This window comes from Mobula birostris, chromosome 1 (assembly GCF_030028105.1).
Source record: "Mobula birostris isolate sMobBir1 chromosome 1, sMobBir1.hap1, whole genome shotgun sequence".
In the NCBI taxonomy this organism is placed as follows: domain Eukaryota; kingdom Metazoa; phylum Chordata; class Chondrichthyes; order Myliobatiformes; family Myliobatidae; genus Mobula; species Mobula birostris.
Window position 1 is genome coordinate 53,196,458 of NC_092370.1, and position 25,649 is coordinate 53,222,106.

The window sequence follows — 25,649 nt, forward strand, 5'->3', positions numbered from 1 at the left end:
TTCTTCCAAGCTATCCAAGTCTCTCTGCAGACTCTCTGTTTCCTCAGCACTACCGGCCCCTCCACCTATCTTTGTATCATCAGCAAACTTAGCCACAAAGCCATCTATTCCATAATCCAAATTGTTGATGTGCAATGTAAAAAGAAGCGGCCCCAACACGGACCCCTGTGGAACACCACTGGTAACCGGCAGCCAACCAGAATAGGATCCCTTTATTCCCAATCTCTGTTTCCTGCCAATCAGCCAATGCCCTATCCACGTATGTAACTTTCTCATAATTCCATGGGCTAAGTAGCCTCATGTGTGACACCTTGTCAAAGGCCTTCTGAAAATCCAAATATACAACATCAACTGCATCTCCCTTGTCCAGCCTACTTGTAATTTCCTCAAGAAATTGTAATAGATTTGTCAGACAGGATTTTCCTTTAAGGAATCCATGCTGAGTTCTGCCTATCTTGTCATATGCCTCCAGATACTCTGTAACCTCATCCTTGACAATGGACTTCAACAACTTCCCAACCACTGATGTCAAGCTAACAGGCCTATAATTTCCTTTTTGCTTCCTTGCCCCCTTCTTAAATAACGGAGTGACATTTGCAATCTTCCGGTCCTCCGGAACCATGCCAGAATCTATCAACTTTTGAAAGATCATCGCTAATGCCTCCGCAATCTCCACAGCTACTTCCTTCAGAACACGAGGGTGCATTCCATCTGGTCTGGGAGATTTATCTACCTTCAGACTATTCAGCTTCCTGAGTACTTTCTCTGTCGTAATTGTGACTGCGCACACTTCTTTCCCCTGCCCCCCTTGAGTGTCCGGTATACTGCTGATCTCTTCCTCAGTGAAGACTGATGCAAAATACTCATTCAGTTCCTCCACTATCTCCTTATCTCCCGTTACAATTTCTCCAGCATCATTTCCTATCGGTCCTATATCTACTCTCACCTGTCTTTTACTCTTTATACACTTGAAAAAGCTTTTAGTATCCTCTTTGATATTATTTGCTATCTTCCTTTCATAGTTCATCTTTTTCCTCTTAATGACCTTCTTAGTTTCCTTTTGTAAGCTTTTAAAAACTTCCCAATCCTCTGTCTTCCCACTAATTTTTGCTTCCTTGTATGCCCTCTCCTTTGCTTTAACTTTGGCTTTGACTTCTCTTGTCAGCCACGGTTGCATCCTTTTCCCATTCAAAAATTTCTTCTTTTTTGGAATATACCTGTCTTGCACCTTCCTCACTTCTCACATAAACTCCAGCCACTGCTGCTCTGTCGTCCTTCCTGCCAGTGTCCCTTTCCAGTCAACTTTGGCCAGTTCCTCTCTCATGCCACTATAATTTCCGTTACTCCACTGAAATACCGACACATCAGATTTCGGCTTCTCTTTTTCAAATTTCACAGTGAACTCAATCATGTTATGATCACTGCCTCCTAAGGGTCCGTTCACCTCAATCTCTCTAATCACCTCCGGTTCCTTACACAATACCCAATCCAGTACAGCCGATCCCTTAGTGGGCTCAGCAACAAGCTGTTCTAAAAAGCCATCTCGCAGACATTCTACAAATTCTCTCTCTTGAGATCCAGTGCCGACCTGATTTTCCCAATCCACTTGCATGTTAAAATCCCCCACAATTATCATAACACTGCCCTTCTGACAAGCCTTTTCTATTTCCAGTTGTAATTTGTAGTCCACATCACTGCAGCTGTTTGGAGGCCTGTATATAACTGCCATCAGGGTCCTTTTACCCCTGCGATTTCTTAGCTCAACCTATAAAGATTCTGCACCTTCCGATCCTATGTCACCTCTTTCTAATGATTTAATATCATTTCTTACCAATAAAGCTACACCTCCCCCTCTGCCTACCTTCCTATCCTTCAGATACACCGTGTATCCTTGGACATTCAGCTCCCAGAGACATGCATCCTTTAGCCAAGTTTCAGTGATAGCTGCCAATCATACCTGCCAATCTGTAGCTGTACGACAAGATCATCCACCTTATTTCCTTATGCTGCATGGATTTAAGTATAACACCTTAAGACCAGTATTTGGTGCTTTTCGCTTTGATTTCACTGCAACCCATCCCAATAGCTACAATTTTGCCCCATCACCTGCCTGTCTTTCCTGACATCTTTATTGCTCACTATCTTAGATTTATTTCTGTTTTCTCCTTCCTCCGCTCTATCATTCCGGTTCCCATCCCCCTGCCAAATTAGTTTAAACCCTCCCTAACAGCTCTTTTAAACCTTCCCGCCAGAATATTGGTCCCCTTCAGGTTCAGGGGTAACCTGTCCATTTTGAACAGGTCATACTTCCCCCAGAAAAAATCCCAATGATCCAAGAATCTGAAGCCCTGCCCCTGCAACAGTCTCTCAGCCATGCATTCATCTGCCTGATCCTACTATTCTTGCCCTCGCTAGCACGTGGTACAGGTAGCAATCCCGAGATTACTACCCTGGAGGTCCTGCTTCTCAGCTTCCTTCCTAACTCCCGGAAATCTCTCTTCAGGACCTCCTCCCTTATCCTATCTATGTCATTGGTACCAACATGTACCAAGACAACTGGCTGCTCGCCCTCTCCCTTCAGAATATTCTGGACCTGATCTGAGACATCCCGTACCCTGGCACCCGGGAGGCAACACACCATGCATGTATCTCTATCAGGCTCACAGAATCTCCTGTCCGTTCCCCTGACTATGGAATCCCCTATGACTACCGCATTTCTCTTCTCCCTCCTTCCCTCCCGCATAACAGCGCCAGGCTCAGTGCCAGAGACCCGGTCACTGTGGGCGTACCCTGTCAGGTCATCCCCCTCAACTGCATCTAGAACAAGATATTTGTTGCTGAGGGGGACACCATCCGGGCATTTTCCTTCCCTCTCCACTATTGGGGCATTTTCCTTCCCTCTCCTGACAGTCACCCAATTTTCTGACCCCTGTAGCCTAGGGATGACTACCTCCTGTCTATCACCTCTTCACTTCCCCTGATAAGCAGTAGGTCATCAAGCTGCAGCTCCAGATCCCTAACACGGTCTCGGAGAAGCTGCATCTCGGTGCACCTGGCGCAGATGTGGCCATCAGGAAGGCTGGAGGTCTCCCAGGATTCCCATATCTGACACCCTGAACAAAGCACTAACCCTGCAGGCATGCTATCTAGTTCTACAGGAATGAAACAGGAAAAATAAGTCTACTCACCCACTTACCTTGCCAAACAGACGAACTTTTTAGACTGTTAGCTCGTACCATTAGCTGTGTGAGCCCTGCTGTTTCTGTCTGTCCGGGCTGATCTGCCAAGGGGGGAAGAAAAGAGAGTTGGTGCCTCGCTCTCGCCTCTTCCCGTTTACCGCCGAAGCCCGTTGAAGCCAAAGCCCTACACTCTGCTACCACTCACTCCACTGCCTGCTCCGACAAATGCCCGCTGTATAGGGTGGTCTCCTTTTTAAACTCCCCGCGCTGTACTGTTACGTCACGCGCCTGTGCAGTATCGTCCTTCTTGCACTTGAAGAAGTTTTTTAAAGAACTGCCTTCCTCCAGAATTCAGCTCCCACGCCGCTCTGTTGTCACAATCCAATGAGACACGAATAAGACAGGATAGGTGACAATTTTGTGTAGGGGAACACTTTGCATCTAGTGATCATAATGCCACTAGTTTCAAAGTAAATGTGGAAAAAGCTAGGCCTGGTCCATAGGTTGAGATTCTAAATTGGAGAAAAGCCAATTTTAATGTTATCAGAAAGGAGCTGTATTGGGACAGGCTGTCTTCTGGCAAAGGAGTACCTGGTAAGTGGGAGGCCTTCAGAAGTAAAATTTTGAGAGTACAAAGCTTGTCTGTGCCTGTCAGAATAAAAAGTAAAGATAACAGGTTTAGAGAACCTTAGTTTTTCAAAGGATATTGTAGCCTTGGTTAAGAAAAAAATAGGTGTATAGCAATTATAGGTAGGTAGGAACAAATGAGGTACTTCTGGAGTTAAAGAAAAACAAGGTAATGCTTAAGAAATCAGGCGGGCTAAATTAAGGCATGCGGTTGCCCTCAGAAAAAAGGTGAACAAGAATCCAAAGGGATTCTACAGAGGCGTTAAGAGCAAAAGGATTGCAAGGGACAGATTTGGTCCTTTAGAAGATCAGAAAGGTAACTATGCATGGAGCCAAAAGAGATGGGGCAGATCTTAATTGGATTTTTTCCATGTGTATTTATTTGGGAGATAGACACAGAGTGTTTAGAAGTGAGGCAAAGCAGCAGTGAGGTCACAGAACCTATATAGATCTTGAGACAAATTAGTTGGATAAATAACACCTGACAAGGTCTTCTCTAGGACCCCGTGGGAAGCCAGTGCAGAAGTTGCAGGGGCCCTAACAGTGATACTTAAATCATCCTCAGTGATATGTGAGGTACCAGAGGATTGAATAATATTGTTCTGCTGGTTAAGAAAGGCTCTAAAAATAAAGCAGGAAATTATAGACCAGTGAGCCTGACATGAGCAGTGGGAAAGCAAAAATAAGCAGTAGATGTTGCCTACATGGACTTTGGCAAAGCATTTGACCATGTTCCACATGGGAGGTTGGTCAGGAAGGTTCAGTTGCTCGGCATTCAAGCTGAGGTAGTTAATTGGATTAGACATTGGCTTTGTGGGAGAAGACAAAGAGTGGTAGTAAATGGTTGCCTCTCTGACTGGAGGCCTGTGACTAGTGGAGTGCCGCAGGGATCGGTGCTGGATCCTTTGTTGTTTGTGTTATTAATGATCTGGATGATAATGTGGTTAACTGGATTGGCAATTTTACAGATGACGCCAAGATTGGGGGTGTAGTGGACAGTGACGAAGGCCATCAGAGCTTGTCGTGGGATCTGGACCAGCTGAAAGATAGCAGCTGGAATTTCATACAGACATGTGTGAAGTGTTGCACTTCAAGAGGACCTACCAGGGTAGGTAAGGCCCTAAGGAGTGTGGTGGAACAAAGAATTCTGGGAATACAGGTCCAAAATTCATAGAAGGTGACAGCACTGGTAGATAGGGCCATAAAAAAATGCTTTGGGCACATTGGCTTTCATAAATCAAAATATTTAGTGCAGGAGATGTGACGTTATGTTGAAGATATTGGTGAGATCTAACTTGGAGTGTTATATGCAGTTTTGGTCACCTACCTAGAGGAAAGATGTAAATAAGATTGAAAGAGTACAAAGAAAATATATGTGGATGTTATCCAGGACTGGAGTATCCAGGTTATAAGGAAAGATTGAATAGGTTCAGACTTTATTTATTGAAACGTAGAAGACTGAGGGAAGATTTGATAGAGCTTTTTCCACTGAGGTTGGTTGAAACTACAACTGGAGGTCATGGGTTAAGGGAGAAAGGCGAGATGTTTAAGGGGAACATGAGGGAAACTTCTTCAATCAGAGGGTCATTAGTGTGTGGAATGAGCTGCTACTGCAAGTGGTGCATGCGAGCCTGACTTCAACGTTTAAGAGTAGTTTGAATAGGTTTTATGGATGGCAGGGGTATGGAGGGCTATGGTCTGGGTTGAGGTCATTGGGCCTAGATTGTTTAAACAGTTTGGCATGGACTAGAATGGCCTCCTTCTGTGTTGTACTTTTCTATGACAGGTGTAACACTTGTTCTGCTTGTAGAGATAAGTGCCAGGAGGGAGATCAGTGGGAAAGGATGATTCTGTAAATTAAGAATTTTTTAAAAATTTTTAGTCCCAGCAGAGTTGTAACTATTGTTAGCATGGATGCACTTGAATTTTTCTTTAGTCAGCTAATCAGCTTACAGATGTTATTTACATCGTTATAATATTTTCCTTGAAAGATTAATAATGCACATACTTATATTTGACATTCCCATTCACAATTATAATTTCAAGTTAATGATGTTTGCACAATTGAGGTATCATACTGTAGATAATGAAAGTTTAGAAAATTTCAGAACTATGCAACATTTTCAAGTTACATTACTACTTTCATAAAAAATAGGACTGAGGCTTATCCATTCAGCAATACTAAGCATTATGCATGCATTACTAAATGACAATAAAAGAGGACTGCATGTCATCATAATCTAATCTAATTTGTATTAGCACTCCTAGTATTGCACTGACAATTATGTTTGCACCTATTTCAGTAATCACTTTATACTCTAGCTCCTTTCTGTAATTAATTTATCATGTCTAATAATTAAAAGTACTTACGCTGTGATAAAGTGACTGGGTCACTGAAGAAAGTATCTTGCAGACAGAGCTGGAGATGTGATGATACTGCAAGATGAACTCTGCATTCCAACTTCTTCCATGGTCCAGTCACTTTAGAGTCTTTGCTTTCATTGCAAACAATAATCTATGTGCGAATGTCCATTTAAAAATCTACTAGCGTATCAAAAACAAAATTTAAGGAATTGTGTTAATTAGATTAGTAGGCAGTTTAAATGGGCCGAATGGCCATTTTCTGAGTTGTACTTTTCTGTGACAGGTTTATCATTATATAAAAAAAATGTGCACTGTGTTGCCTATAGAAGATAGGGTAGTGGTTGAAGGAACTTATTTTAGAATCCTTATGGAGGTCTGTCATTAGTGGTGTTCCGCAGGGATCTGGACTGGAGCATCTATTGTTCTGATGTATATAAATGACCTGGATGAAAGTGAAGATGGGTGGGTTAGTAAGTCTGAAGACGGTATGAAAATTGGTGGTGTTGTGCATAGTGTAGAAGACTGGCAAAGAATTCAAAGTGAGAACGATCAGTTGCAGATATGAGCAGGGAAATGACAAATGGAGTTTAACGCAGCCAAATGTGAAGTGTACCTTGGTAGGTCAAATGCAAAGAATCAGTACACTACAAAGGGCAAGACCCTTCGTAGTGTTGATGGGATCTTGGGGTTGAAGTTCATAGCGGCCTGACCGTGGCTACACAGGTTGATAGGGTGGTTAAGGAGGCATATGGCTTTCTTGCCAATATTAGTCGAGGCATTGAGTTCAACAGTCAGATGCAGCTTTGTAAAACTCTAGCTAGTCCACATCTGTAGTACTGCATACAGCTCTGGTTGCACCATTATAGGAAGGATGTTGAGGCTTTGGAGAGGGTTATGGTTAGAGGGTGCAGAAGAGAAAGCTACCTAGATTAGAGGGCATTTTCAAGGGGTTGGAGAAACTTTGGTTGTTTTCTCTAGGGTGACAGAGGCTGAGGAGAGATCTGACGGAAGTTTATAAGATTATGAGGGGCACAGACACATAGAAAATATCTTTTTTCAAAGGATTGAAATGTCTAATACCAGATAGCTTGCATTTGAGGTGAGAGGAGGTAAGTTCAAAGCAGATGTGAGGGGCAAGTTTTTCTACATAGTGAGTGGTGGGTGCCTGGAATGTACTGCCTTGTGTGGTGGTAGGAGCAGAAACATGAGGGAATTTTAAGAGATGTTTAGAAAGACATATGAATGAGGAAATCAAAAAAAATGGGATCATTATGTAGGCAGAAGAGATTAGTTTCATAAGCCATTTGATTACTAATTTAATTGATTCGGCATGTCAATGTAGGGTGAAAGGCCTGTTTCTGTATTGTAATGTTCTATGTACCTTGTTCTAAAAGAAGCCCTTTCTGGTTGGCTGCTGGTGACAATTCGTGTTCCACAGGGATTGATGCTACTTTTCATAGTCCCATGTTAATCATCTGGATGATGGAATTAATGGCTTTGTGGCCAGGTTTGCAGATGGAAAAAATGGTGTAGGGACAGATAATTCTGAGGAAATAAGAGAGTCTGCAGAAGGACTTAGATTGTTTAGGAGAATGGGCAAAGAAGTGGCAGATGGAATATAATGTAGGGAATTATATGGTCATGCACTTATGTAGAAGGAATAAAGGTGTAGAATATTTTCTATACAGGGAGCGATTCATACATTGGAACTTAGGAGTCTTCATGCAGGATTTCCTAAGGTTAACTGGAAGGTTGAGTTGGTAGTAATGAAGGTGATATGTAATATTGAGACTTTATAAGGTATTGAGTGGACTACATTTGGAATACCATGAGCAATTTCACACCCCATATCTACAAAAGAGGATGTGCTGGCATTGGAGAGGGTCCATAGTAGGTTTATCAGAATGATCCCAGGAATAAAGAATTAATATATGAGGCCCTGGTCATGAACTCTCTGGAATTTCGAAGAATTGGGGGGGGGGGCGGATATCATCGAATTTTTATGAATCTTGAAATTCCTAGAAAGAGAGGGTGGGGAGAGAATGTTTCCAATAATGGGAGAGTCTAGAGCACAACCTCAGAATATAGGGACATTAGAACAGAAAAGAAAAATTTATTCAGCAGAGAGTGGTGAATCTGTGGAATTCATTCCCATAGACATCAGTGAAAGCCAAGTCATTGAGTACATATAAAGCAGCGTTTGGTGGGTTCTTGATTAGTAAGGGTGGCAAAGATTATGGAGAGAAGACAGGAGAATTAGATACAGAGGAATAATAAATTAGCCATGATTGAATGGTGGCACAGACTTGATGTGCTTAACGGCATAATTTTGCTTGTCTAATCTAGATTGCTGAGCCTCTGCATCATCAATGGGGATGGGAGAGGTTCCGGAGGATTGGAGGGTTGCAGATGTTGTTCCCTTATTCAAGAAAGGGAGTAGGGATAGCCCAGGAAATTATAGACCAGTGAGTCTTACTTTAGTGGTTGGTAAGTTGATGGAGAAGATCCTGAGAGGAAAGATTATGAAAATTTGGAGAGGTATAATATGATTAGGAATAGTCAGCATTGCTTTGTCAAGGGCAGGTCATGCCTTATGAGCCTGATTGAATTTTTTGAGGATGTGACTAAACACATTGATGAAGAAAAAGCAGTAGATGTAGTGTATATGGATTTCAGCAAGACATTTGACAAGGTACCCCATGAAAGGCTTATTGAGAAAGTAAGGAGGCATGGGATCCATGGGGACATTGCTTTGTGGATCCAGAAGGCAAAGAGTGGTTGGAGATGGGTCATATTCTGCATGGAGGTCGGTGACCAGTGGTGTGCCTCGTGGATCTGTTCTGGGACCCTTACTCTTCGTGATTTTTATAAATGATCTGGATGAGGAAGTGGAAGGATGGGTTAGTAAGTTTGCTGCTGACACAAAGGTTGGGGGTGTTGTGGATAGTGTGGAGGGTTGTCAGAGGTTACAGCCTCTGATAGAATTGATAGAATGCAAAACTGGGCTGAGAAGTGGCAGATGGAGTTCAACCCAGATAAGTGTAAAGTAGTTCATTTTGGTAAGTCAAATATGATGGCAGAATATAGTATTAATGGTAAGACTCTTGGCAGTGTGGTGGATCAGAGGGATCTTTGGGTCCGAGTCCACAGGATGCTCAAAGCAGCTGTGCAGGTTGACTCTGTGGTTAAGAAGGCATACGGTGTATTGGCCTTCATCAATCGTGGAAATGAATTTAGGAGCCAAGAGGTAATGTTGCAGCTATATAAGACCTCAGTCAGACCCCTCTTGGAGTACTGTGCTCAGTTCTGGTCACCTCACTACAGGTTGGATGTGGAAACCATAGAAAGGGTGCAGAGGAGATTTACAAGGATGTTGCCTGGATTGGGGAGCATGCCTTATGAAGACAGGTTGAGTGAACTCAGCCTTTTCTCCTTGGAGCGATGGAGGATGAAAGGTGACCTGATAGAAATATATAAGATGATGAGAGGCATTGATCGTGTGGATAGTCAGAGGCTTTTTCCCAGGGCTGAAATGGCTGCCACAAGAGGACACAGGTTTAAGGAACTTGGGAGTAGGTACAGAGGAGACATCAAGGGTAAGTTTTTTTACTCAGAGAGTGGTGAGTGCGTGGAATGGGCTGCCGGCAATGGTGATGGAGGCGGATATGATAGGGTCTTTTAAGAGACTTTTTCTATTTTTGCTTAGAAAAATAGAGGGCTATGGGTAACCCTAGTAATTTCTAAGGTAGGGGCATGTTCGGCACAACCTTGTGGGCCGAAGGGCCTGTATTGTGCTGTAGGTTTTCTATGTTTCTAATCTATGTACCTGCACAACTGTCTTTTAAAAGTTGTAATTGTACTTGTTTCAACCACTTCCTCATACAGATGGCACCCTTTGTGGGGAAAAAAGTTGTCCCTCAATTTCCTATTAAATCTTTCCCTTTTCACCTTAAACCTATGTCCTCCAGTTCTTATAGTCCAAGTTTGGGGTAAAATGACTTAATGCATTCACCCATCTATGTCCCTCTTGATTTTATATACCTCTCCCTATAACTCATTCTCTCGGTCCTGGCAACATCCTTATAAATCTTCACAAAGTTCAATGTAAATTTATTATCAAGTACATATTTGTCACCATATACTATCCATTTTTGTGGGCATTCCCAGTAGATATAAAGAAACACAATAGAATCAATGAAAATATACATACAAATTCAAACTAACAGCCAATGTGCAAAAAAAGAAAAACAACACAGTAAGTGATGCTTGGTTTAAAGAATTCTCCCCTGTTGCATCCTGCTCTGAGCCCATACTGTTCTAATCTTTTTAGCGATCTTGAGAGTTTGGAGATCTTCCTCATCATCCTTACTGGCTACAAAGGTGTCATTCAGGTAATATTTAGTGTCTGGGCGGCCTTGAGTTTCATAGCTCTCTGCCAGAGTTATATATAGGCATCCGTTAGTCTCGTGAGACCATGGATTTGCGCCTTGGAAGGTTTCCAGGGCGCAGGCCTGGGCAAGGTTGTATGGAAGACCGGCAGTTGCCCATGCCACAAGTCTCCTCTCTCCACACCACCGATGTTGTTCAAAGGAAGGGCACTAGGGCCGATACAGCTTGGCACCGGTGTCGTCGCAGAGCAATGTGTGGTTAAGTGCCTTGCTCAAGCACACAACACGCTGCCTCAGCTGAGGCTCGAACTAGTGACCTTCAGAGCACTAGACCAATGCCTTAACCACTTGGCCACGCGCCAACACCTGCCAGAGTGCAGGTGCAGATTCCTCCAGAAATAAGGCTGTTACAGCGATAAAGCCCTTTGTGCATGTTTATGGTAAGTAACACTTTGCAATCTTCTTACATCTCCATCTCTAGGTAGGCCTCAGCTGTCCATTTTGCTGGTGTTTTCCTGCAGAAATATTTGCAAAGACATTCCCTATCCTGGGCAGAGGGTATTGATCTTTCGGTACTGGGTTGATGGTGACCGCAAAATCACCACAGATCCTCACAGACCCATTCCTCTTGGCTACTGGGGCCACTGTCGTTGCCCATGGGCATCAGACAACTTTGGAAAGAATTCCTTCAGCTTCCATGCGATCTATCTCTGGCTGTTTTCTCACAGATGGTATCAGGAACCAGACGGCCTTTACAAAACTTGAGTGTGGCATTTTCATTTAATATTATTTTCCCCAGGATATGTCCATTTTTACAGTGACATCGTCCAGTACCTTTCTTAATTCACTTTCAGTTACAGGAGACGAGGCATGCAAACAGCGGATGGATCTTCAATCAATTCGTAGTTGTCTCAGCCACTCATGACTCCAAAAATATTACAGTTCAATTATTCTTAACAGCTCAATCAGTGGATCTTACAGTAAAGATCATTAACCTGAAACATTAACTGTTTCTGTCTCTACAGATATTGCCTGTTGGACTATTTTCACAATTTTTAAGCCAAATGGTACTTAATTTGCAGAAGAATGAATAAATGACCAAAAGACTTTTGTTCTGTGTTCCCAAATCCACTTGTTACACTTATTATGACACACGTTCATATTTTCAACAAACCTAAGTTCTTGCTGTTTATCACAAGGTTCAAAAGGCAACTAAATTCTGGAAACACACAGCACGTCTCTCAACAGACTAGTTCAGCCTTAACAGAATTTACTCATATTTGGAAAGTCATGGACTTACTAGGAATAGTCAGCATGGTTTTGAGGTGACAAGGATGACTGATGAGGGCAGGGCTGTGAATGTTGTATACATGGACTTGAGTAAAGCATTTGATAAGGTTCTCTTGTTTGTGATAAGGTCCCATGTCGACTGAGTCAGAAGATTAGGTCACATAGGATACACTATGAGTTAGTAGGTTGGATTCAAAATTATCTAGGTTACAGATGACAGAGGATTGTGGTAGAGTGGCATTTTTGATTGGAGGTCTGTGACTAGTGGCGTGACCTCTGTTATTTATAACACAATAATGTCGATGGTCTGATCTGCAAAGTTGTAGACCAAATTTGTGGAAATGCAGGTAGTAAAGAAGATCCTGACTAGCATTTACATATAGTGGGATCTTGTGATGCAAGTCCTTAGTTTCTTGAAAATGGCAATGCAAGTGGATAGGGTGGTAAATAAGGCATACAGTAAACTTGCCTTCATCAGTTGGGACGTTCAGTAGAAAAGTCGGCAAGTCATGTCATAGTTGGATAAAACTTTGGTCAGGCCATATCTGGAGGATTGCATGCAGTTCTGGACATTACATTATAGGAATGATGTGGAGGCTTTGGAGAAAGTGCAAAAGAGGTTCACTAGGGTGTCATCTGGATTAGCAAGCATTACCTATAAGGAGAGGTTGGACAAATTCATTTTTTTTTCTCTGGGGGTTCAGGGGAGATCTGATGGAAGTATATATAATTATGAGAGGCATAGACAGACAAGGTAGGTAATCAGAATCTTCTTTCCAGATGGAAGTGTGAAATATCAGAGGGCATTGGTTTAAGATGAGAGGGCAAAGTTTAAAGAAGATACATACAAGGCGAGCTTTATTTTACACCAAGTGAAATAGGTGCCTGGAATTCACTGCCAGGTAAGTAGCAGAAACAGAAACAGTAGCACGGTGTAAGTAGCATGTAAAGAGGCACATGAACAGGCAGTGAACAGGACATGGACATAGCGCAGCAGACAGAATGAGAGGGATGTTACAATTTTGCATGTTTAGTCAGCAAAGGCCTAATCTATGTCTCAACCTATCCTTCACATGGAGAAATACACCATACCATGTTCTTAGCCAGAACTGCCAATACCATGTCCAGTTTTCACACTACGATCCATTCTTACACCCAGAATGGACTTACGTTGATGCTGCACTTTTCAAAATTGTTTTCCTAATGACATCCTTAATCCAGCATCATAGACATCTTCCACACCAGATTATTCTCCTGCTACCTGTCACTGGAACTTCTGAAAGAATTTACCCACTTATTCCTCCACTGATTTTCTTGCCCTGCTTGTCCATTTCAACCCTACATTGGGAAGAGTTCTCTTTAGCCACTGTCATTCCCCTAATCAGGTTGCAATCTCACGTTACACTCCAGGCTCTATGACTGATCTCTTGTATTCCCTAATCCTTAATAGTTTAATAATGTAGAATATAATAGAGTCTTTCTGATTTCTCAACTTCTGCAAGCTTTAGATGAGGGAACACACCTCATAGGAATACTGTCAAACTGAGCTACAGAAATAATTGAGATGTGTTTCCATTTCTCACCACACAGGAAAACAACAGACTTTGCTACGTCTGCTTCACACACAATCTAGGAATGGGGCATGATCTGCAGAGTATTCTGGAGACATAGGATGCGGTCTACAAATTACAACGGGAGATAGAAAATACATGCCACAAAGGCAATGTTAAAATACTCATGGGGGATTTCAATATATAGGTAGATTGGGAAAACTAGGTTGGTGCTGGATTCCAAGAGGGGGGATTTCTGGAATGCCTACAAGATGGCTTTTTAAGAGCAGCGGACAATCTATTCTGGATTGGATGTTATGCAACTAACCAGGATTGATTAGAGAGCTTAAGGTAAAAGAACCCTTAGAGGAAGTGATCATAATATGATCACATTCACCCTGAAATTTGAGAAGGAGAAGCCAAAGTCATGTGATTCACTACTACAGTGGAGTAAAGGGAATGACAGAGGCATGAGAGAAGAGTTGACAAGAATCAAGAACTGGCAGAGATGAGGGCAGAGCAGCAATGCTGGAATTTCTGGAAACAATTCAAAAGACATAGGATATATGCATCCCAAACAGGAAGTAGTATTCTAAAGGCAAGATGACATAACCATGGCGAACAAGAGAAGTCAAAGCCAACATAAAAGCCAAAGAGACGGCATACAACAGAGCAAAATTTAGTGGGAAGTCAGAGGATTGGGAAGCTTTTACAAATTAACAGAAGGCAACCAAAAATGTAACTAAGGTGTAAAGATGGAATAAGAATGTAAACGAACCAATAATATTCAAGAGGATACCAAAAGTTTCTTCAGATACATAAAGTGTAAAAGAGAGGTGAGAGTGGATATCGGATCGCTGGAAAACAATACGTTGCTGGAGAGGTAGTAATGGGGGACAAGGAATTGGCAGATGAACTGAATGACTATTTTGTATCAGTCTCCATTGTGGAAGACACTAGCAGTATGGTAGAAGTTCCAGGTGTCAGGGGTCATGAACTGTGTGAAGTTACCATCACTAGGGAGAAGGTTTTTGGGAAATTGAAACGTCTGAAGGTAGTCACCTGTACAGATGATATACATGCCAAGGTTCTGAAAGAGGTAGCTGAAGAGATCATGGAGGCATTAGTAAGGATCTTTCAAGAATCACTAGATTCTGGAATGGTTTTGAAGACTGGAAAATTGCAAATGTCACTCCATTCTTCAAGGGAGAGAGGCAGAAGAAAGGAAATTATAAGCCAGTTAATCTGATCTCAGTGGCTGCAAAGCAGTTGGAGTCGACAGTTAAGGATGTAGATTTGGGGTCCTTGGATAAAATGATAAAACAGGCCATAGTCAGCATAGTTTCCTCAAGAGAAAATCTTGCCTGACAAACAGGTTGGAATTTTTTTTAAGAAATAACAAGCAGGATAGACAAAGGAGAATCAGTTGATGTTGTGTACTTGGATGTTCAGAAGGCCTTTAACAAGATGCCACACATCAGGCTGCTTAACAAAGTATGAGCCCAAGGTATTACAGGAAAGATTCTAGCATGGATAAAGCAGTGGCTGATTGGCAAGAAGCTAAGAGTGGGAATAAAGGGAGCCTGTTCTGATTGGCTGCTGGTGACTGGTGGTGTTCCACAGGGTCTGTGTTGGAAACGATTCTTTTTATGTTATATGTTAATGATTTGGATGATTGGAATTGATGGCTTTGTTGCAAAGTTTGCAGATAATATGAAGATAGGTGGCGGGGCAGGTAGTTTTGAGGAAGTAGAGAGGCTACAGATGGACTTGGATAGGTTAGGAGAATGGGCAAAGAAGTGGCAGACGGAATACAGTGTCAAGAAGTGTTTGGTCATGCACTTTGGTACAAGAAATAAAAGAGTTGACTATTTTCTAATTGAAGAGAAAATACGAAAAAAAAACCAAGGTGCAAAGGGACTTAGGAGTCAATATACAGGATTCCCTAAAAGTTAATTTGCAGGTTAAGTCTTTGTTGAAGAAGGCAAAAGCAGTATTAGCGGTATTAGCATTCATTTCATGAGGACTAGAATATAAAAGCAAAGATGAATGTTGAGACTTTATAAAGCATTGGCGAGGCCTCACCTGGAGTATTGTGAGCAGTTTTGAGCCCCTAACTTGGAAAGGATGTGCTGAAACTGGAGAGGGTTCAAAGGAGGTTTACAAAAATGATCCCAGCATTGGGCCTGTATTCACTGGAATTCAGAAGAATGGGGTGTGTCCTCATTGAAACCGATCAAATGGTGAGAGGCCTTGATGGAGTGGATGTGGAGAGGATGTTTCCTATGCTGGGAGAGTTCAAGACTGGAGGATACAGTCTCAGAACAGAGGGCATCCTTTCAGAATGGTGATGAGGAGAAATTTCTTTAGCAGAGAGTGGTGAAACTGTGGAATGCATTGCCATTGGCAGCTGTGGAGGCCAGGTGTTTATGTATATTTAAGAGACGGGAATAGACTTTTGATTGGTCATGGTGCTAAGGAATACGGGGGGGGGAGCAGACAGGAGATTGAGTCGAGAGAAAAATGGATCGGCTATGATGAAATGCTAAAGACTTAATTCTGCTCAAATATCTAATGGTCTTATGGACATTATCTGATACAATGGTAGTTCTTTCCATGTGTACGAAGGAAAAAAAATCTTTCATTGCAACAGATCCTTTCAGGTCATATCAAGGGTGTGTTTTTAAATCAGACAATTTGTACTGACAGGTATGTGTTTACAAGGAGTAACAATTATCATTATCACAGTGTTTCATTTCTACAGGATGTTAAATTGAAGGCAAACATATCACTCCATTAACAAATGATTGGTTTTGTTGTATTGGCTGAGAGAGATTACAAAACCTGAAATCCTATCCTCTGATTACACTGGTGGTGGGGGCAGTTACATGATTCTTGGAAAAATTGACCCACCCCACCGAGGAATGGCATCACCATTAAGAGAAAATCTGCAGCTGCTGGAAATCCAAGCAATACTGATGAAGGTTGCAATCCGAAACATTGACTGTTTACTCTTTTCCATAGATACTTCCTGGCCTGCTGAGTTCCTCCTGCATGTTGTGTGCGTTGCAAGGAATAGCATAATTAAATACGCAAAAAACAATGGCGTCTCAATGTACCAAAATTCCCCTGGTGTAAGAACTTTCAAATTTTCCATGCCTGAAATATTGCTGTCCCAAGAGCTTAGATCACATACAATTTCACAGATAAGTCTGCCAAAATACCCACTGGAACCTTCATTTGGTGGCTGGGAATTGAGGATTCCAGCCTAAACATGCAGGTTTGTAACTCTTTAGGAGAGATGTTGTGTCAAATGTTTTCAATGCTGAATGGAAAAAGAAGATTTGTTGTTTGGATCATGTGTAACTAATTGATTGCTATTCTCCATTCTGTTTAAATATTAATTTCTTGGGATGTGTCACTTCATTCGCAATTGCACTGCAGCAAGAAATGGGTGAGTGGTTCTTTAAAAAGAGATTAAATAGAATAGGCCTATACACTCCTAGAAGAATGAGAAGACCTTAATGAAATATACAAACTTATTATTGGACTTAAAAGTGTCAATTTTTTTCTGTGTATTGTTGGGGTATCCTGAACCATGGTGGGGGGGGGGGGTCATAGTTCTAACTAATCAGGCAATCAGCACTGAATTGAGAGAAGAAGTTCTTTCTCAGAGTGGCAGTTCTCTGGAGCGCTATACCTCAAGGTTCAAGAACATTTACTATCAAAGAATGTAAAAGTTATACAACTTTGAGATTTGCTTGCTTATAGATAGCCAAAATGCAAGAAATCTGAAAGAACCCAGTTAAAGCAAAAAATAAGAATAAAAGACCAACTTCGATAAGCAAGAGTAAAAAAAAATTATGCAAACGAAGAGAACAACATTCCCAACCGAAACTGAGTCCTCAGATCCAAACCCTGGAGCAGCCCTGAGTAGGCCCAAAGGTTCGCTTATCATTTCATCATATTATCGGGCACAAAGCACTTGAGCCAAGGCAATTTTCATAGCTCAGTGCCATGGAAGTGATCATCATGGAGAGTGAGCAAAATTGCCGCTCGCCTCCAATCTGGGCCGGCATTTAAATTTGGCTCAAATCCCTTACTCACTCTTCCTTCAGTTAGTCCTGACGAAGGGTCTCGGCCTGAAACGTCGACTGCACCTCTTCCTACAGATGCTGCCTGGTCTTATGCTGTTATATTGATTTATTCAGAACTGATTTATACCACTCTGCTTATGGACTGTTTGCCCCACTCTCATCAGGGAGGAGGCAAAGTAGCATCCACTCAAAGGACCATCAGACTCAAAAACAGTTATTTTCCCCAAGCTGATGAACATCTCCCAATCACCACTACATTATCATTTCCTGTCAGTGTTACCTTATGTACAGACACTCCTGTAGCTAACATCACTTTATGTATATAAATACAAACAATGTATAACACTATCTTATGTAATTCTATTTGTTGTACTTTTATTATTGTGTTCATCACATAATTGTGGGTTTTATTGCACTGCATCAGATCCAGAGTAACAATTATTTCATTGTCCTTTACATTTATGTACCGGAAATGACATTAAGCAAGCTTGAATCTTGTTAATTCATTCATTAATTTAATGTAGAAAGCTTCATTTCCTTTTCATTTTGGATTCTGTGTTTAACACTGCTGACTTTGTGGCATGAACCTTCATTCTCCTCTGAAGAAATGTGATTTAATCTTTGATCAAGGGAGTGTTTATGCAGAGTGTGTGAGCGCAGGGATGGGTTCAGGAGAGAGCTGTATATTAAAGGTTAGAAACCCATCTTTAAAATCCAACAGCCTTTCCCTGTGTGTTTTAAATTTCAAACACCCGCTGTCCGTAAGCTTGGTGGTATGTGCTTTCAGGCTTTTGTATCTTCCTGCCCCATGGGGTGGGTAGGGTCATTCCTTATACAGGATGTTTTACAGAGGCAGAGAGAAGTGTAGGCAAAGTCCATGGAGGGGAGGTTGATTTTCATGGTGTGCTGATCTGTGTCTACACCTCTGTAGTTTCTTATGGTGATGTGCACAGCAGTTGCCATACCAAACTATGATTCATCTGGACAGGACACTTTCTATCGTGCATCATTACAAATTGGTGAAGTTCAAAGAAGACAAGGCCAGATTTCTTTAGCCTCCTAAGGTAGTTGATGTGCTGGTGAGCTTTCTTGGCTAGGGTGTGGTCCATTCTGGTGGTATCATCTGCAAACTCGTGGATGGAGTTAGAACAGTACCTGGCCATGCAGTCATAGTGTATAGGTAGTAGAGCTGGGGGCTGAGGACACGGTTTTCTGGGGCCAGTGTTGAGGATAATCATGGCGGAGGTACTGTGGCCTATCCTGACAGATTGTGGTCTGTTGATCGGGAAGTCAAGGATCTCGATCAGTTGCAAATGGAGGTGCTGACTCCTAGATCTAGAAGTTTGAAAATGAGTTTGGTTGGAATTATATAACACCAAGCAGCAGTTGATAAACAATGGTCTAGTCTGGGCGATCTTACTGTCCAGGCATTCCAGAGATGAGTATACAGCCTGGGAGAAGGTGCCTGCCATACACACGTTTCAGTGGTAGGCAGGATTGCTGTGGGTTGAAGTTGCGTGAGAGACTATAGTCAATGCAAGCTGTGACCAGACACTTACAGCACTTTGTGATGCTGGAAGTCAGAGCTACCAGGTGGTAGTTATTAAGGTATATGCCCTTGGTTTTCTTAGGTACTGAAATGATCGCGTTCTTCTTAAAGCAGGTGGGAACCACAGACTGAGCAGAGAGAGCTCAAAAGAATAACAAATAAAAGCAATTCTGATTGCTAATGCCTGGGTTGCTGCTGGACCAATAATAGCTCACACTTAAAGAACATTCTGAAGAAACTACATTGTAATCACATTTACACATGTACTTGAAGGCAGGTTATATTACAACTGAAGGTAACCAAACACTCGAATTTTATGCCAAGATGCTTAATTTGAATTTCTTTTGGTTAATTATTTCATTCTGCACAAAGTTAAGATATCATCCTCAATAGTTTCTTTGAGTGGAACTCCTGTTATTAACCCAAACTCTTTAGTGTTAACAATAAAGATTAACATAGATGCATAATCTAATGGGCAATAAATTTAAAGTTCAGAGTTACTAAGGGTGCAGGATACCAGAATTCTGCACTCAGCAAATGAGGACATGACGAAAACACCATAAATAATCACTTCTGTTCCTTTACTGCTTCCAGTTTGTTACAAAAAATTGAAGTGGGATTAGGTCAAATGATCCCATGAGAAGGATCATTATCAATATTGTAAATGCAAAAACTGAAAATTCAGGGAGGAATAGTCATTATCATTATTTCAATGGGAAAATAACAAATGTAAAAGTGATGCCAAAATTAGATTGTATTACCTCATTATTTTATTAATTAGGGGCTAGTGAACTAATATGTGCCCATTAAACTTACTTTAACCAGAAAAGAGAAATAAGGGGCTGTTTGGCCAGTCCACAGAACATGTTAAGGTCATAAAAAGAATGAAGTGCAAAGGTTTCTAAAAATGGGATGGGAATGCTCAAACTTACGTGATCAGATTGAATGAATGTTTAACGGGTGGTTAGTCGGTTAAAATTTCTTGTTTCAGTGTGATCCACGTTCCTCTTTTACACTTTCCCATAGAACATTTGTGTGTACTTGCCCCCCCTCCCCCAACACCTGTTGGAAAACGAATACCAGTGTTTCAGAGACACTTAGGAGCCAGCATTCCTAGCATGACTGGAGAATGTAATAGAGTATCTTTTCTATTGTCTGCATAGATGTGAGAACATGGATTACCTAGGATCTTACATTTAGGCAGGCAGATGATACGTGCAAGGAATCTGTAAGAACATAAGAAATAGGAGCAGGAGTAGGCCATCTGGCCCGTCAAGCCTGCTCTGCCATTCAGTAAGATCATGGCTGAGATGGCCAAGAACTCACCTCCACCCAACTGCCTTTTCCCAATAACCCTTAATTCTCCTACTATGCAAAAATCTAATCTAATCTTATCGTAAATATATTTACTGGGGTACCTTCCACTGCTTCATTGGGCACAGAATTCCACGGATTCACAACTCTCTGGGAAAAGCAGCTCCTCCTCATGTCCATCCTAAATCTACTCCCGCGAATCTTGAGATGATGTCCCCTAGTTCTCGTCTCACCTACCAGTGGAAACAACTTTCCTGCTCAATTTTGAATTTCTCTGTCTTATCTATCCCTTTCACAATTTTACATGTTTCTATAAGACCTCCTCTCATTCTTCTGAATTCCAGTGAGTACAGTCCCAGGTGACTCAATCACTCCTCACAGTCTAAACCCCTCATCTCCGGAATCAACCTGGTGAACCTCCTCTGCACTGCCTCCAAAGCCAGTCTATATTAGATCCAATCCACAGACTAAGATTCACTTGCCTCCATGCCCTATACAACCACGTGAAACTCATGACAGCAATATGACCATGACTAAATGAGAGTAGTTACTAATGTGCTGGCATTGAGGTTCTGATAAGCATCACTGCTGCTCCTAAATGATTTACGTTTTATCACATAAATCACTTCCATCAATAAGTGCAACTGGCCTGCCTTTTTTTGGTTCATGTGTACATGATCTTTTAAAAGGTCTTGAGAAGGTTCTTGCAGTAAATGCCCATTTTCAAGATGGAGGAAGATACAGAGCAGTATCCATAGGAGTCATCAGCAGGAGCACTGAATTTATGGTAAGACCATAAGACATAGGACAGAATTAGCCTATTTGGCCCTTCGAGTCTGCTCTGCCATTCAATCATGGCTGATCCTTCCTTCCCCTCCTCAGCCCCACTCCTGGTCTTCTGCCCGTAACCTTTGATGCCATGTCCAATCAAGAACCGATCAAGTTCTGCCTTAAATACACCCAACAACCTGGCCTCCACAGCCTCGACGACATGCAGTATAGAATGCAATTAAACCATTCGCAAATAACAAAGCTTAGAATCGTGATGAACACGGAAGGCACAGGCAGGAAGGGGAGTGGATAGTTAACTAGTACAGGAAAAAAAAATGTTAAGTTATACATTTTGCTAGGGAGGACAAGGAGAAGCAATGAGGCAAAATCATGTAATTTTGAAAAAGAAAATCAAGTGCGCAAAAACCTTTGACCTTTTGTGGCAGAATGATATCAGTGTGACAGGAAGCCTACAGAAGGGATGAGTGGAAAGTTCCAGATTTGTTGCACATGGTTGTGTTCAATTGTGTGTCCTTTGATTGAATAATGGGACTGCAAGCACGTCCATAGTGTTGAGTTTCACTATGTCTAAGTGTTTATACCACAGGCCTCCCCTTCAGATGACTCAGTTAAATTAACTTGTAACGCACAAAAAATGCTGGCGGAACTCAGCAGGCCAGGCAGCATCTATGGAAAAGAGTAAACAGTCATTATTTCCGGCCAAGACCTTTTGTCAGGAGTTCTGGCCCGAAACATTGACTGTACTTTTTTCCATAGATGCTGCTTGGCCTGCTGAGTCCCTCCAGCATTTTGTCTGTGTGGCTCATAGAATCCTCAAGTGTTCAACAATTTCAGATAGTTATTCAATTCCAGAAAATTCTGTGCTATAGTACTCAATGACTCTATGGTCTGTCAGCACATCTTCCCCTCACAGATATGGCTACATTTTAAATTCACGTTTCATTTTGTCTCTGTGTCATTTTATACTATCCGTTCTACTTTAAAATAAACATTCCCTTGACAATTTGGTCTGAAGCAATCACAGATATTCTTTCTGTTCTCTCCACCTCTCTCTCTCTCTGCAACTTAAAGCACACGGCATTCTCACTTCTCCAGTTCTGACAAAAGGCCTTGACCCAAAATGCCCATAGTTGCCCTCCCGATTGTCGTGCTTGACCCGCTGAGCGTTTCAGCATTCACAAAATGCTGGAGGAAATCAGCAGGTCAGGCAGCATCTATGGAGGGGAATAAACAGTCGACATTTCGGACCAAGACCCTTCATCGGGACCAGAAGTCAGATTAAGGTGGTGGGAGAAGAGGAAGGAGTACAGGCTGGCAGGTGATAGGTGAGACCAGGTGAGGGGGAAAGCGAGTGGGTGTGGGAGGGGGATGAAGTAGGAAGCTGGGAGAGGATAGTTGGAAGAGGTAAAGAGCTGAAGAGAAAGAAATCTAATAGGAGAGGGCAGTGACCCAGGAAAGAAAGGGAAAGATGAGGGGAGCCAGAGGATGTGACGGGGAGGTTAGGAGAGTAAAAAGGTGTGAGAAGGTAACCAGAATGGGGAATGGAAAATGAAAGAAGGAGGGAGGAGAATGAAATTACTGGATATTAGAGAAACTGATCTCCATGCTGTTAAGTTGAAGGCTAATAAATGGAATGTGAGATGTTTCTCCTTCAGCCTAAGTAAGTCCCCACCATAAAGACATGAGAGAATCTGCAGATGCTGGAAATCCAAGCAACAGACACAAAATGCTAAAGGAACTCAGCAGGCCAGGCAGCATCTATGGAAAAAAGTACAGTTAATGTTTCAGGCCGAGAACCCGAAACATTGACTCTGCTCTTTTCCATAGATGCTGCCTGGCCTGCTGAGTTCCTCCAGCGTTTTGTGTGTGTTGCTCCTCATCACGGCAGTACAGACGACCATAGTTAGATATATCTGAATGGGAACACTCACAACACGCTGGAGGAACTCAGCAGGTCAGGCAGCATCCGTGGAAACAAGCACTCAATGTTTCGGGCCGGGACCCTTCATTCGGCCCGAAACGTTGACTGTTCGTTTCCACGGATGCTGTCCGAACTGCTGAGTTCCTCCAGCGTGTTGCTTTGACCCCAGCACCTGCACAGCATTTTGTGTTTATATCTGAATGGGAATGGGAGTCAAATTGCCAGGTTGCACTCCTCCTCCTCTGCCCACCTTGTTATTCCGGCTTCTGTCCCTTCCTTTCCAGTCCCGATGAAGGTTGTCAGTCTGAATCACGAACTGTTTATTCTGTTCCATAGATGCTGCCCGACCTGCTGAGTTCCTCCAGTATTTTGTGTGTATTGCTTTGGATTTCCAGCACCTGCAGAATCACTTGTGTTTTTGCTTTCAGCATCCTCTGGTTTTGTATGGTATACTGAGGACAAATTGAAGACTAGGAGACTGGGGTCGTATGGGAATTAAAATAAAGGGACATAAAATTAAAAGCAGCAAGTCAAGGAAGACTCTGTAATCCAGTTGCAATGATGAATTACTGTAGATAATCTTTGACAAGTGAATGTTCAGATAGGCATAGAGAATAGGCAAATGTTCTTGACCCATGAAGTTCAGAATAAGCAAGGCTAGCATGATTCATACACCCACTGGATTGTTTGGAAAGGAGTGTAGATCTGACAGATTAAAAAAAGTATCAAAGTTCATCACTCGCTTCCAACCACCATGGTGACAGCATGATGCAATGCAACAGAGTTGTTGCTTAATCACAGCAATCGACCTTTATCAGTCAGTGGTGAGATAAGTTACTGAAGTAATCAATCAGAAATATGAATTCAGATCCTACCTAGCATGGCACTTGCAGAACTGGAATTCAGCTATATTTTAAAAAATCTGGTTTAATTTGGCTTAGTGAAGGTACCACAAACTGCAGATTGTTGTATAAAACCCACCACCAGTGTCCTTTCGGGAAGAAGATCTACCTTTTTTTAAAACATGGTTTGGCCTTTATGTGGCTCAAAACCCACAACAATGTGATTAACTCTAAACTGTCCTCTGAAATGGCCTTTTGAACCATTTGAAAACATCCTAAGTGATACACTGAAGCAGAGAGAGACATAAAACCAGTCAAACAACAAGCATGGTCTCACTGGAAATTACGTCTAATTTGGAAGAACTTTCCCTCAGATTAGTCAAGCAACAGTTGGATACAGTGCTACCAGACTCCATCAACACAATCACCAGGTATGGACTCACCAGGGGTGATGGTACAGCAAACAAAGTCTGTGGTGAGTAACCCCTGGAGTCCTCAACACTAATGCTACATCCCACAGAGTGTATGGCATTGGTCAATTATGGGAAAGGAGATCTTCCTTTGGCCTTCCTCACCACTTTCCAAGCAATCTTGACATCATCGAACACATTGAAGATCCACTTCCTCCTGTACAAAACATACTGCAGTTAATCACTCGGGATTCCCAAACCCACGACAGAAACAGAAAATGCTGGACACAGTCAGCACACTAGCGAGCTGGTGGTGCAGTAGCATCAACGCTGGACTTTGAGGTGAGTGGTCCTGGGTTTGAATCCGGCTGGCTCCTTGCACCCTTTCCATCCATGCCAGGTTGAGCATGAGCTAGCCACCAGAAACATAGAAAACTTACAGCACAATACAGGCCCTTCGGCCCACAAAGCTGTGCCAAACATGTCCCTACTTTAGAACTACCTAGGCTTTACCCATAGTCCTCTATTTTTCTAAGCTTCATGTAGCCATCCAGGAGTCTCTTAAAAGACCCTATCGTTTCCACCTCCACCGCTTCTGCCGGCAGCCTATTCCACGCATTCACCACTCTCTGCATAAAAAACTTACCCCTGATATCTCCTCTGTACCTACTTCCAAGTACCTTAAACCTATGCCCTCTTGTTCTAGCCACTTCAGCCCTGGGGAAAAGCCTCTGACTATCCACACGATCAATGCCTCTCATTACCTTGTACACCTCTATCAGGTCACCTCTCATCCTCCGTCGCTCCAAGGAGAAAAGGCTGAGTTCACTCAACTAGGTTTCCTAAAAAAATAATCAAAATGCTAAGGAAGTGGTGAGGTTGTCGCCCGATGAGCTACAAGTCACGAGGAATATTTCAGCAGGATAGTTACATTCCACGGAGACAGAATAACATTCAGTCAGAGGGTGGTAAAACTGTGGAATTTGTTGCCACGAGTGGCTGTTGAGGCCAAGTCATTGGGTGTATTTAAGGGAAAGATACACAGGTTCTTGATTAGCCAGGGCATCAAAGGGTACTGGGAGAAGGCAGGGGAGTGGGGATGATTGGAAGAATTGGGTCAGCCCATGATTGAATGGCGGAGCAGACTTGATAGGCGAAATGGCCTACTTCTGCTCCTATACCTTATGTTCTTATATTGGGTGATTGACTTTTCATGAGAATCAACTCATGAAAGCATCATTACATCTGGAATTCCTTAATATCCCTATCATTATACTGTAAAGATGTTTGCATTAAAAAAAAACAGCTTCTCTGAACAATGTTTGC

The 25,649-nt window shown here is 42.3% G+C and overlaps 1 long non-coding RNA gene across 8 annotated transcripts in view; it reads right to left on the minus strand.

The window, feature by feature from the left end:
* LOC140196266 (uncharacterized) overlaps positions 1 to 25,649 on the minus strand; it is a 55,601-nt gene that overhangs the window by 26,141 nt on the left and 3,811 nt on the right. For 4 of the 8 annotated variants that reach the window (XR_011885664.1, XR_011885660.1, XR_011885658.1 and 1 more), the window contains exons 2-4: positions 24,357 to 24,540; positions 6,177 to 6,350; positions 3,197 to 3,280 (exon numbers count right to left, since the gene is read on the minus strand). This is a non-coding gene — a long non-coding RNA (uncharacterized lncRNA). The remainder of the gene's footprint in view (positions 1 to 3,196; positions 3,281 to 6,176; positions 6,351 to 24,356; positions 24,541 to 25,649) is intronic. The other 4 variants (XR_011885659.1, XR_011885661.1, XR_011885662.1 and 1 more) reach the window with 4 other exon arrangements.